At 40.1% G+C, this 13,754-nt stretch overlaps 1 long non-coding RNA gene across 2 annotated transcripts; it reads left to right on the top strand.

Moving 5' to 3' along the window:
• The first annotated feature begins 5,167 nt into the window (after nt 1–5,167).
• Nucleotides 5,168–11,067, top strand: LOC135574173 (uncharacterized). Of its 2 annotated transcripts, none has more exons than XR_010465197.1 (3): nt 5,168–5,272; nt 9,376–9,527; nt 10,917–11,067. It is a non-coding gene; the product is annotated as an uncharacterized LOC135574173 (long non-coding RNA). The 2 variants fall into 2 exon arrangements; XR_010465198.1 differs by lacking the exon at nt 5,168–5,272 and adding an exon at nt 7,380–7,731.
• The last annotated feature ends 2,687 nt before the right edge of the window (nt 11,068–13,754 follow it).

Genomic DNA, 13,754 nt, shown 5'->3' on the forward strand with positions numbered 1-13,754 from the left:
TTCCTATTGGCAATGGACACTGTCCAATTGCAGTATAACATGTTCAGACTGGCAATGTATCATATGTGTAATGGACACTGTCTTTTAGCAATATATTACAATTTACCATCACAAATTGGACATGCAGGTACATTGCTGTGATGCCCAATTGTTGGGCTCGTTGAACTCAGGGATGGCCTAGCAGAGCTAGTTGTTTCTCTCCCTCGCTCGTTGGTGTTGATTTCAGCCTGTCAATTTGGTGATGGGAAATCACTGCTTAAATATTTTGGAAATGGACAGTGTCCAGTAGACACATGATTTCATACTGCAATTGTTGGCACTGGCAATATATCGTATGTTCAATGGGCATTTAGCATCACAATTTGGACATGCAGTTAAAGGGCTTAAACTACTGAAGTCCACTACTGGGACATGATACAGTACACACACACTATCTGTGCTGTCCTTAGACTGTGTATGATGATTCTGAGCAATGACACATGCACTACCCAATTAGCCACGTCTTTTATTGGAAATGTACAAAATGTCGATTAGCTATATATAGTATGAGCCAAAAAGACATGGTGTTTCCTCTCCTTCACTCTTAGGTGTTAATTTCAGCTAGCCTGATTCTTATTGGTAAATCCCGATGTAAGTATATTGGCAATGGACACTGTCCAATTGCAGTATAACATGTTGTCTGGCTCGTTGAACTCAGGATGGCCTAGCAGTGATAGTGGTTCCTCTCCCTTGCTCATTGGTGTTGATTTCAGCCAGTCAATTTGGTGACCGTAAATCACTGCTTAAATATATTGGAAATGGACAGTGTCCATTAGACATATGATATATTGCCAGTACCAACATTTGCAGTATGAAATTGACTTGATGGCTGTCCAATTGCAATATGGTACAATGGCATTGGCCATATGATATATTGCAAGTTCATACTTCCCTTTTAGGATATGAAGGGGACCGCATACTCTCATAAAGGAGTAGAGGTGGCCCTGAACGCATGGCAAAAGGAATTTTACAAATCGCAGGCCACAATATGTCAAAAGCATGTTGAAATCACTACTAGTAGTTAGGTTTAATTCCAGGCACACTTGTTTGCACGGTCGCTGTGGTCAGACCGAGCAAGCTATGGTCAAGTGGGGCACCTCGTTGAATTTGGAATGGCCTAGAGACTATAGTGATGCAATTTGTTTGCCGTCCAATGTTGATTTCAGCCTGTCCATTTGGTGATGGCAAATCCCTGCTTATATACAGTGCATTTGGAGGGTATTCAGACCCCTTAACATTTTCCTTTTTTTTTTTTTTACGTTACAGCCTTATTCTAAAATTGATTAAACCTTGTTATCCCCTCATCAATCTACACACAATACCCCATAATGACAAAACAAAAGCAGGTTTTAGAAAATGTAGAAATGTTCATTAAAAAGAAAAATGGAAATATCACATTCACATAAGTATTCAGACCCTTACTCAGAACTTTGTTGAAGCACCTTTGGCAGCGATTACAGCATTGAGTCTTCTTGGGTATGACGCTACAAGCTTGGCACACGTGTATTTGGGGAGTTTCTCCCATTCTTCTCTGCAGATCTTCTCAAGCACTGTCAGGTTGGATGGGGAATGTCGCTGCACAGCTATTTTCAGGTCTCTCCAGTGTCATGACTGTCCTGTGAGGATCAGAATTAGTTCAGATCAGACTGATGGGATTGTGACAGTAACCAGGCCTCTCTAGGTAGAAGAGAGAGGGGGAGCAGCTGGATGGTTGACCATTCACACTCTGTCGTAAATTAGGCAGGAGAGAACTCTCTCTTTACCCTTAGATCAACTAAAGGAATGTCCCTTTGTCCCCAGAGACTTTTGCCCATCCAAAACTCTAACGTCCATAAAGTAAATAATGGAAAAATATTTCTAACATAAATGTTTTTCTTTTAATTTCACCTTTATTTAACCAGGTAGGCCAATTGACAACAAGTTGTCATTTACAACTGCGACCTGATGTGGGGAATGGTCAGTGGGGAGATGCAGAAAACGAATGTAATATTGGTTTTCATTTTGTGATGTATTAAAAACTGTAACTTGGAAAGGATACCTCCTTTATTTGTCAAGTTTCCATCCAATACGTTGTGTATATATTATGAAAATAGATTAAGGTATTTGTGCTAAGATTGGAATGTCATTTTAGTTTTCTAATGAGATAATAGTTTTTGATATCCTTTGCACATTAAGTAGCCACGAACCCGAGTGAGGTCAGAGAACTTGACAGCACGACAGAACATCCCTTTTGACCAAGAGGTTTGGAAGATAAATCAACCCTTAGACCAGTAAACATGAAGCGGAGAGCTACACGTTTGAAATGGTTAAAACTTTCAACCTCAACATGAGCTGAAGAAAATGAACTCACCTACCAGACCAGGACACTGCCAGTCTGCAGCTGCACGTGTAAAGTGATATGGAACTTTTAATATCTACCCGAGGTGGAGAGAGGAGAAGCTCATCTCAGACAATCACTGAGGAATGAACACCCATGGAGACCAGATAACTAAGAAGGACATTGTGACCTCTTGTGGACAATCAGAGCCTTACATCCACAGGAGACCCCACCAAAACCCTTTCCAAGAAGGCTTGGTTCCGAAAGAGATGAGATAACGACGAATGAAGGCATTTCACACGTAAATGATTTCTTACTCCAAATGGGAGAATAGTTATAGAATGTATCCACAATAAGTGTCCCTTTTTCTCTAGCTCTCTCTTTTCCCCACCCCTCTTCATTCGTTGTGTATAAACCGACATATTATGTCAGTCCACTAGGGACGTTTGTCACATGTAACTGTGTGTGTGTATTCTGTGTTATTACTTAGTTTGCTAGTAAATAAATAATTAAACCAATTTGTGTAGTACTGAATAAAAAGCAAGGCTGGTTAGATCCAAGGTTACAACTGGTCAGAATGATGATGATTCGATATGAGGTAATGATTAATAAGATGAATGTTTATCGATGAAATAGGCAAAGACATATAGTTTAATTCGGGAGATGGTAACTCTCTAAACAACTTCTTCCGTGGTGCCCCAAATCCTAATGAGTTAATTGTTACATTATTAATTTAATCAGGTAACATCAAGGGGTCTGAATACTTTCCGAACGCACTGTAAATGACAGTGAAAAGAAGAAAGCTTGTACAGAATACAAATATTCCAAAACATGCATCCTGTTTTCAATAAGGCACTAAAGTAATACTGCAAAACATGTGGCAAAGAATACAAAGCCTTATGTTTGGGGCAAATCCAACACAACATATCACAGAGTACCACTCGTCAAATTTTCAAGCATAACCTAAGACACAAGGCCAAATATACACTGGAGTTGCTTACCAGGACGACATTGAATATGTGAGTGGCTAGTTTTGACTTAAAGGAAAAATCCACCCAAGACCACTCATTCTTATAGTGTTTTGTGAACAAATGTTGGATTTTGCCATTATAATAAGGTTGGTAGAAATATTTTGCATCTAATGTAGGCTATAAATACACTTTTTTTCTCTTTATTTTAACTAGGCAAGTAAGTTAAGAACAAATTCTTGTTCTCAATTACAGCCTAGGAACAGTGGGTTACTGCCTTGTTCAGGGGCAGAACGACAGATTTCAACCTTGTCAGCTCTGGGATTCGATCTTGCAACCTTTCAGTTACTAGTCCAATGCTCTAACCACTAGGCTAACTGCCATCCTGTTAGAGGAATTTAGTTCCTATGTGTTCATTAACCAATTCAATTAAAACACTGTCCATTTAAAATAATTTGTAAGGTTCTTATTTACATAAAATAGACAAGAGACCAGTCATCAACATTAACCAATAGTGTTTATTCTCGAGACCTCTGGTCATAATACCATGTACATTGGTTTATATACCTCACATTTCATCATAAATGTCCCTCCTATCAGATACAATGGCAATATAGTTCACAAGCCTTCTCACATTGTTTAACAGGTGGCAGACAATCTACTACAAGCCCAAGGTCTCTCCCCTCCCTGGGTGGGGAAAGAATGTCTTGTAAGGAACACAGTATTCCAGCCGGTCTGATGATAGCTCCATTCGTTTCTAACAAGGAACAGAAAGTCCTTGTTCTAATTCATGACTAAAACTACACACATTATATTCAGTATTTAGATTATAATAAGATTCATACATTCATACAGTGACAGGGTAGTATTCTGTTTAGTTATAGTTCTACGTTAAATGTATACATCATTTAGTCATTATTCATATAAATCCCATAACACATCCCAATGCTCTTTATGGGCTGGCTGGCTGGCTAGCAAACATAGCTACACACAATAATACCAAAGATAATATTAGCATGTGAAGTAGCTAGTTAATTGTTTAATCGCCCAAAACTGCACAATTAATTTAGGAGTCTATAATCTCACTCTACATGCAGATTGATGTGCCTCAGAGAGGAATCTGACATTTGCAATGGCGGAGATACCTTTGAGAAGATAGGGAAACCCCATTGAAATCGTATTAACGCCCATTGTGTATGTTGCCAATGCTAAGTCAAAGGGCCACGCGGTGCATTCTGGGCAATCCTGGGGCCAGTGATACCAATTTAGCAATTTTGTTGCTAGATTTAGCAACTTTTCAGACTACCCTGGCAACTTTTTTGTCAAACAGCACCTAGCAACAAATTTAGCTACCTTTAAAAATGTATTTGGAACTTTTAGCAACTTTTGAAAAGTGACTCAAATGCTAAAATGCACACATTTTCCCTCTAACTGACACAAAAATAAAATTCTCTGTCATACACAAGTGCCTGGCTGCAAAAGTACGTTGTGAGTGACGTCAGCAGCAGGCGCTCAGCTCGTGCACAGGCAGCAGCAGGCCAGCAGCAATTTCAGCAAATTGCTAATCATTGTTGGCTGACTGCAAGCAGCGGTAGTATGGCTTCCACGAGCCAAACCCAATGAATGTAGTTGGTCACGAATGTTTGATCTTGAACAGAACTTACAACATCAATCAACATGTCTCAATCAAAATTGCACAGAAGAGTGGGAGTCTGTACCTGAACAAATGTCAAATCATATTTATCGCCGAGATGGCCAGTCAATTTGAGTAACATTATTGTGTATTCTACATAATGACGCAGTTTGACGTTATCACGCAATGACATCACAACGCAATTTAGCAACTTTTAGCAACAAATCAACCTGCCTCTAGCAACTTGCCCTGCAAATTAGTTGGCAACACTGGTTGTCATCATACCAGTTGGAGAAGGCGAAGTGCTGATCAAGGGTGAGCGTGGTCTGATTGGAATGTGACGGAATATGGCGGAAACTGAGGTTTTGTTTGAAACTGTTAGTGAGTCGGGTGAAGTTAATAGTACAGAAAGTGAGAATGAGTGGGTTTACAGTGGCGAAGAAAAAGGGAACCGAGAAGTAAAGCTATGTTGGAAAATAGGAAACCACTAGAGTCGTTTTTAGTTGGAGTCAGGGTTTTGGATCAATGCTACTTATTTAGATTGTTGGTGTGTCTGTGGAGTTGAAGCGTGTTTTAAGACTCAAAAAGATGTCGGAGTGGAATGTTTTCTGCATGGATTTTCGTAGCAGGGCGCCTATCAAGTTTTTTTTTCTAGAATGGCGCAAGAAATAAAGCCTGAGATATAACTGAAGACATAGATGGAGTGCGTGGTGCATGTTGACTGACCTGTAAGGTGGACGAAGATTCATCCATGATTCATCCATCCATGCTACTGTTCTTTGATGAAGAGTCTCTCCCTTCACATATAACGTTAGGATTCATGCGCTTTTGTGCACAAGCCCCTTCAGTGTCACATTAAATTCGTGCATATATGTACATAATGCATTTCAGCAAATTTCGTGCGTTTTTGTGTGTATTAATTAATGAAAAAAGACACGAATTTATGTGCTTCTTAATTCATGCGAAAAGAGACATTTAACAAGTAGGCCACACACAAGCCTTAGCAACAACCATATATAGACGCAATAGTTTATATTTCATTTTTGTTCTTAATGGCTAATTCAACGTTAAGAATATACAGAAAGGTTGTCTTTGTTTAATTAACCATGTTTTAAAACGTGTCGTTGTATGCATATATGTACTGTTTTAGACTTGCTGAACATAATTATTGAGAAAAGACGCACATTTACGTGCGACTTAATTCGTGGGGAAAATGGTTTTATTAATGCCAATGCTGTTTAATATTCTTGATTTCGCTTAATACCTTGGGATACTGGTGCACTTGTAATCAGAAGGCCTTTTTGTCATGTAGGCAACAGTACATGATTTTCTAAATGACCCATTTCATATTTCGTGGAGCCTAAATTAAACAATTTTCTACATAATGCATTAATTACATGTTAAACAGGTTAATGTAAAATAATGAATTATGTTAGCTTACACTTATGGCACTTCCAATGCCTTTCCATGATGATTATTACGGTCATGTTATATACTTAGGGTACTGTAACGCGTTCAACTAGTTAGCAAGTCAGAAATGTCAGTTTCCTAGTATTAACTAGCACTGGAATGCAGTATTATGCTGGCTTCACATTCTCGTGGAAAATGGGAAGTTGTAACTCTGACATGATTGTGTTCAAGTGCTTTTGAAGTCGGAACAATTCTTAAACCAATAAGATAGGCCACATCATTTTCTCACTTCCCACTTGTAATTCCTATTTGGAGGGTCTTTCAAGTGAAACCTCCCAGTTGGAACTAGGGATTTCCGTGAACTCCGATAGCCCCTGAACGAGGCATTAGTATGTGTAATTGCGTAATAGACAACAGTAGGGTCTGGGTCGCGGCGTGTCCAGCCCTTATACCCATTCACCACCACCGCGGAGTGAGTGTCAGTATCCTACTATGTGTCAGTGCAGTCAACTAGTATAATTATTGTTTTTGACGTAAGCATGTGGATTATTATTAAGGTTCTGGTCGTCTGAGATACAGGCTATACAACAAACAATATAACTATAGAATTAAGAAACTAAAGTAATAAGGAAATAAATGCAAAAAATAACATTAAATGTTTGATTGCTTTAAGACTAATAAGTCATGTCTACACAATAATATTGGAGCGGTTCCAATGTTTAGCCTACATCCAATGTTTAGCCTACATCTGTCTTTAGATTGATGTTATGGGTGATTGTTCCATTGAAAGAAATGTATTTAATCTTCCACTCCGCTATTCCGATACATTTATATGCTGCAGACAAGATTATATTCAACAGGTAGGCATTTTGAAACCGTTCAGAGATTAATGGCACTCTTTGGGATCTTTGCCAGGGAACATTTAAATACATTATCAATCAAATACTGTTTTATATGCTTGATTTCGCTTAATATGTGTGGGTGTTGCGCTCATTGCAGTAAGAAAACACTTGTTGGTCCTTGCGGGTGATGTTGCTTTCTCCTCAAGTCGTACGAGAAAATAACGGAAAACTGACCCAAGATCAGTCCTGTACATAGGCAACTTCAATCCAATGTAATGCGGAGCACGTTCCAGCTCGTCAACACAATCGGCTGCAGGGGAGATTACTTTCTGTGTTCAGTTTATATAATAACATCAAATTAAATGAATCTAAGAAACGCTTTTGCAGGCAGTTTGAATGTATATTCTTATTCTGTGCCGAATCGGTGTAATTTGACCTACAACACACATGCGCATCATTACTTCAACAAAGAAGGCAACTTGTAACGTACCCGATCCTCCCATGCGACCATTCTCTTTCCCGGTAAGTGAAGTATGCAATTAAACAATGTGGTTGTAATCGCTAGTATGTAATGTTGAGATTGATTTATTGCTTTTTACGACATTTCTCAAACCACTATGCATTTTCACTGATCTGTCAATGTTTTCAATCAAAATCTTAGCTATAGGCCTACTCGAACTGTTTCAGCTAGCGAGCTAGGCTACAGTCTATGGAGTTTCATGGTGGGCGCAGGGTTTTGTTCTGGGCAACATCTAAACACCTGATTAAACTCGTTTGAGTGGTTAATTACTTTAATCTACGTGTCAAACTCCTACCATAGGACGTCCGAGTGTCTGCAGGTTTTTGCTCCACCCTTGATTGATAAATGGAGGTCACAAATGACTAAGGAACTCTCCTCACCTGGTTAGGTTGTCCAGGTGTTCATTGAAATGGAAAAACCAAAACCCGCAGACACTCGGCCCGCTGTGGAATGAGTTTGACACCCCTAACTAAATAGAGCTAGTTCAATTTGTCTTTGCAAAGCCTTTCTAATGACAGTTTTAGATCTTGTGGAGAAAACAATTCCAAACAATGGATGAATTGGGACCACCAGACAGAAATACTCCCATCCACAATGAATGTGTATCTATCTATTCAGCTTTCTTCCCATTTCTTGTTTTCAAAAACAAACCAGGTTGTAGTTTAAAAATGCAAACCAATTGGAGACTATTCAAAAATGGCATCTTAAAATAAGTAACCAAATCCCACTGACCCAGGTATTGTTTCATCTGTCAACTAACGACACTCATTGCCCTATGCACCTGAGGCTATGGCAGGTAGCCTACATCTAGGTTACAATAGTAGTCAACAGTTAGTCTGAGACATTACGTTACAGTGTGGCATGTTAAAGCCTCAGGCTTAGTTTTATTACTAGGTGAGGTCCATTATCAGATCTGACCCATTTGATTGAGTCATTGAAACCCATGTCACCTTCAAACACACACACACACACAGCACTTCTTTAGTGGGTTTGAGAAGGGTCAGGGCTTGATGTTTAATGCAAATTCAACGTCAGCTCCTTAGTTGTCCAAACTCTTATTAATTGCTATTGTTAGTATAGTTTTTTTTACCTCACAATCTCTTGTTCTCCTTGTCAATTCAAGCCTCATGCCAGAGTGGACCTCCCTGGTGCATTCCATCAGTCAAAGTTATGTGTATAGGGATATTCTTTCTGACACTTTCGTATCCACCTTTCATGCAGAATGGCTCCAGCCTTAAGCTGTGTCCTAGTTGTAACACATCAATAGGAGTAGCATCAAAGGCTAAAGGTCAAGTTTAGAGCCCCCAAAAATGAAGGCAACAGATGAATGGGCAAATAAGACAATGAAACATGGAAGATATGCAATCTTGGTTAATGCAGCAAACAAGCTGGTAAGCTTTATGTTTTCCTCTAAAAAGATTTCTGCATTTTATTTTTATTTTACCTTTATTTAACTAGGCAAGTCAGTTAAGTAAAAAACATTATTTTCAATGACAGTGGGTTTAACTGCCTGTTCAGGGGGCAGAACGACAGATTTGTACCTTGTCAGCTCGGGGATTTGAACTTGCAACCTTCCGGTAACTAGTCCAACGCTCTAACCACTAGGCTACTGTTTCTGGAAGTCATTTTGTCTTTAATGATTCCAGGTACATAGGTTCCACAAGGTACCCCCTGCTACTCCTCAGCAAGAGGAAGAAGGATAACATTTTCTCGTCAACTGCACTGTGTCCTCACAGTGGTATGATGAATCAGACCTCAATGGCAGCAATCCAAAGGTTGTATGAGGCAATTGTGAAAGGTATTTGGACAGAAATATGTATTTGTCTATCCCTCAACCACCACATCTGTCAGACTGTAAAAAATGAATTATTCCACTTAGGCAAATTCGCCAAAATCAGCCCCTCCCTCTCCTGTCGGCCCGAAACTCTCATCCATGCTTTCTTTTTCTCCCGAATAGACTATTGCAACTCACTACTCCCCGGCACTAACACAAACTCCCCCGATAAGCTCAAAATGGTTCAAAACTCAGCAGCCCATCTTATAACCCACACTAAATCATCCTGTCAGCATATCACCCCCATCGTCTGTGAACTCCGCTGTCTCCCTGTCTCCCACCGCATTAATTACAAGATCCTCCAGACCTAAAAAGCTCTCCCCCACCTTGCTACCCCTGACCTCTCGTACCTTCTTCTCACCTACCAGCCCTCATGCTCTCTCTGCTCAACCACAGTCGGCCACCTTGTCATGCCCAGGTCCAAGCTCCAGAGTTTCAGTGACGGCCTTCTCCAGTGTTGCTCCTAGACTCTGGAACTCCCTCCCCCCAGCCATCCGTGACTCTGAGTCCATCATCATCATCTTTCAGTACCGCCTAAAAACCCACCTCTTCACCATGGCCTACCCTTACCTCCCCCTCCACCATTCCCACACACACCTCTTCTGTTTCACAAACTCACACATACGCGCAACACCTGCTCGCTCACTCACCTGCTGTCTCACTCACATACTCACACAACACACCCTTTCCTTCAGCCCTTACCGGTTTTATACCTGGTTCTTACATGCATTATATGTCCTGATCTTGTCCACAATCTGATTGTTCTCACATTAAGACCGGTGTAGACGATTTAAAATAAGCATTGTGAAGTATTTTGTTGAATGTTTTTCTTCCTTTTGTTTAGTTTGCTGTTGTTTAGTTAGATTATTGATTGTTTGTTAGTTTCTACAATTGTAAAGCTATGTATGTTTCATGTATAATTATTGTTATTATTAAAGTAGGAGTTAGTTCAGGCAAGCAACATTTCAATACATTCTTTTCACATATCCTGTGTAGAAGTTTACTTATAAACTGGGTGGTTCCAGCCCTGAATGCTGATTGTCTGAAAGCCTTGGTATATCAGACCGTATGACAAAACATTTATTTTTACTGCTCTAATTACATTGGTAACCAGTTTATAATAGCAATAAGTCACCTCGGGGGGTTTGTGGTATATGTCCAATATTCCACGACTAAGGGCTGTATCCAGGCACTCCGCATTGCATCATGCATAAGAACAGCCCTTAGCCGTGGTATACTGCCATATACCACACCTCCTTGGGCCTTTTGCTTAAATATACATGCTCAACTCTGCCAATTGGAAACTGTTGCCCACTTGTCTGTCCCATTTCCTTAATATGTTATATTTCGCAGTGGCAATCAACACCCATGCCCCCACACTACAACCCTCCAACTCTCCTCCTGTTGCTGCCCAAATAGCTGTATGATACAGTTGCCCCCAGGAGACCAGCTACACCCTCATCCTCACGCAGGTTGAAACCCCGCTATCCCCCACCACCCAGGAGACCAGAACCCCAATATCCCCGAACACCCAGGAGACCACCCCCATCCTCAACCAGGCTGAACCCCGATATCCCCCCACCACCCAAGAGACCAGCTACACCCCCATCCTCAACCAGGCTGAACCCCTGATATCCCCCACCACCCAGGAGACCAGTTACACCCCCATCCTCAACCAGGCTGAACCCCCGATATCCCCCACCACCCAAGAGACCAGCTACACCCCCATCCTCAACCAGGCTAAACCCCGATATCCCCCACCACCCAGGAGACCAGCTACACCCCCATCCTCAACCAGGCACAACCCACAACTATCCCTACCACCCAGGAGACCAGCTTCACCCGGATCCCCAACCAGGTTAAACCCCCAATAACCCCCACCGCCCAGGAGACCAGCTACACCCAAACCAAAGAAGACGGGGAGAAGGTCCTGTCACCCTCAAAAAACCCTCCAACTTGCTGAGCATGACACCGTCAACCCCATCCAATCCCATCCTACCCCGACCAAGGAAGAGGAAATATGACTACATGCAAAAAGGTAAATTAGTATCTAACTTATATTGTTTATTCATAAATGTTAATGATGTCAATCATTTAAATTATGTTTTTAATAAATGTATAAAACAATTTGTGATTGATGGTCCCCTACTTTTCAGGAGGCAGGCATACAGTACACTCTTAGAAAGAAGGGTGCCAAAAGGGTTCTTTAGCTGTCCCCAAAGGAGAACCCCTTTTGGTTCTAGGTAGAAATCTATTGGGTTTTACGGTGACAGCCAAATAACCATTTTTAAGAGTGTAGTATAAGGCTAGGCATAGATGGAAAATGAATAATGCAAAAGATTGTCCCGCTAACTTTATTCATGTTCTGGTGGGTGGTAATTAAATAAATACATCCATTTATTGTTTCAGAGTGTCCAGTGGATCCGGGGCAACCGATTTTCAAGATTCTTGCCAATAGAACTTCAAAGGAGGTAAATCGGCAGAACATTGAAATTCCTGTGACTGTATTTACAGGCTAATCCTAGTGCAACACCAATTGTAGTTAACTTGCAGTGCATAGACCTTGTAGTTAAAGTGGCAATGTGTAACTTTCTGGGTGGCCTGACCAAATTCACATAGAAATGTTAATTACAGATCATCATTCTACTTGAAAGCAAGTCTAAGAAGCAGTAGATCTGTTCTACAGTTTGCGTTATTTCTATGCTTCCCGTTCTTAAGTTTTGTTATTGAGTCTTTTACTTTGGTTTTGTACAACAGCTTCAAACAGCTGATATTAGCTACCATGACATTGTGGAGCCATTTCTACATAGTGCAGCTTTAAAACAAAACAGACATTTCTATTTGTTTCATAATAAAGGGTCAGGAGCAGAAAGTGAGGTGGAAGCCATGCTCTGGATGGTATGTTACTTCAACTAACCTAGGATGAATTGAGGATATACTGTACAACCAACACCATATGTATTTAGACAGTGATGCTAAAATGTACAATTTGACTCTAAACTAGAGCATTTTGGATTTGAGATCAAATGTTTCATATGAGGCGATTGTACAAGTCACCTTTTCACAATTTAGAAAGGAAATCATTTTATGTATATAGTCCCCCCAATTTGAAGAAGCCATAAGTATTTGGACAAATTCACTTAATGTGTATTAAAGTTATAGTACATGAAACCTTGTATTTAAAATACAAAATTCTGGAGTATAGATCCAAATTTCACATTTTAGCTTCACCCTCCAAATACATATGGTTTTGGCTGTACCTTGGTATTGGATGTTATAGTGCCTTGCAAAAGTAGTCAGACCCCTTGGAAACGCCTTTGACAGTGATTACAGCTGTGTGTCTTCTTGGGTAAGTATTTTTAGAGCTTAACACACCAGGATTGTGCAAAATTAGGCCATTATTCTTTTTATAATTCTTCAAGCTCTGTCAATATGTTGGGGATCATGTCTAGACAACAATTTAAAAGTCTTGCAATAGATTTCCAATCAGATTTAAGTCCAAACTTGAACTTGGAAACTCGGGAACATTCACTGTCTTCTTGGTAAGCAACTCCAGTGTAGATTTGTCATTGTGTTGTAGGTTATTATCCTGCTGAAAGGTTGTTTCCTCTCCCAATGTCTGGTGGAAAACAGGCTTTGCATTTAGGCCAAAAAGTATATTCCTTTGCAGTTTTTTTCAGTACTAACTCAAGTGCCTTTTGTTTTTTCTCTTCTGTATAGTTGTATTCTTCTTTTCACTGTAATTAAAGTCACTATTGTGGCGTTACTACAATGATGTTGATCCATCCTCAGTTCTTCTACCATGACAGCTTCTAACTGTAAAATCACCAATGGCATCATGGTAACACCCCTGAGCAGTTGCATTCATGCCCTGCAGCTCAGTTCAGAAGGATGACTAATCTTTGATGTGTCTGGGTGGTTTAATGTTTAATCCATAATTATTAACTTGATCATGCTTAAAGAGATATGCAATGTTTCATTTTTTATTGTTACCCATCTACCAATCACTGCCCTTCTTTATGAGGCTTTCAAAAAGCTCCTTGCTGCTTGAAATTCAATACCTGACTGAGGGACCTTACAGATTTTCAATGTATGGGGTACAGAGGTATGGGTAGTTATTCAAAAATAATGTTAACCCCTATTGAGTCCATATAACATTATGTGATTTGTTAAGCCAAATTTAACTTGTGA

Source organism: Oncorhynchus nerka, linkage group LG12 (assembly GCF_034236695.1).
Source record: "Oncorhynchus nerka isolate Pitt River linkage group LG12, Oner_Uvic_2.0, whole genome shotgun sequence".
Lineage (NCBI taxonomy): Eukaryota > Metazoa > Chordata > Actinopteri > Salmoniformes > Salmonidae > Oncorhynchus > Oncorhynchus nerka.